The following is an 817-nucleotide window of genomic DNA, read 5'->3' as shown; positions in this document are numbered from 1 at the left end:
TAGGAACATCATAATAATAATGATATAAATAAAAAAATTACATTATTAATAAGCCATGAACTTTGTTTGAGAATCTGTATAAATATTTAAAAAATTAGTACAATTTCGAGATATTTTATCAATAAAAAATGTATCTAGATGAATTTATTTAGATTAGTAAAAACATTATCCAAGATGAACGTTAAGATACCTTGTAACTATTTATCTGGATAAGATAAAAGATGACTGATGAACAAATAATTATCTAGATATTCATCTCAATAAATTTATCTAGATAAGTCCGAACACTGGTTACCAGTGGCGTAAAAACCGGGTGGGCAAGGTGGGCAAGCGCCACGGGCCCCGGGACCGAAGGGGGCCCCAGCCCAATATACAATACCTACACTATTGCCCATTGGTTATTTCTATATTCGTCATTCGATTCAAAATTTCACAAAAATAGGTATATTATTTTGATATCTGAAAAAAATACTAGGAAATACGGACCTTATATTGGTACTATATGTAGGTATAATATGGTTTATACGCTAATAAATAATAATATATTATTGGAGGCCCGATTTGGGAAAAAAATATTATCTACAACGTATCTCATATCTGGAACGACTGGAACTAATGGTTTATTAACTCAATGGCTAAAAATAAAATGGGAAAACAAAGTGATAAAGCCAACAACAACAATACTGTTATATCATAGCTTTCTAGTAAAGTTCAGACATTTTTTAATACAGTTCAAGACGTTTACAACTTTTTTAGTGTAAGTGCACCTAGATGGGCTTTACTAGCTTTAGGGAAAGAAGTTGAATCAAAAATACAA

Source organism: Acyrthosiphon pisum, chromosome A2 (genome assembly GCF_005508785.2).
Source record: "Acyrthosiphon pisum isolate AL4f chromosome A2, pea_aphid_22Mar2018_4r6ur, whole genome shotgun sequence".
Taxonomy (NCBI): Eukaryota; Metazoa; Arthropoda; class Insecta; order Hemiptera; family Aphididae; genus Acyrthosiphon; species Acyrthosiphon pisum.
Note: the sequence above shows the minus strand (reverse complement) of the source record.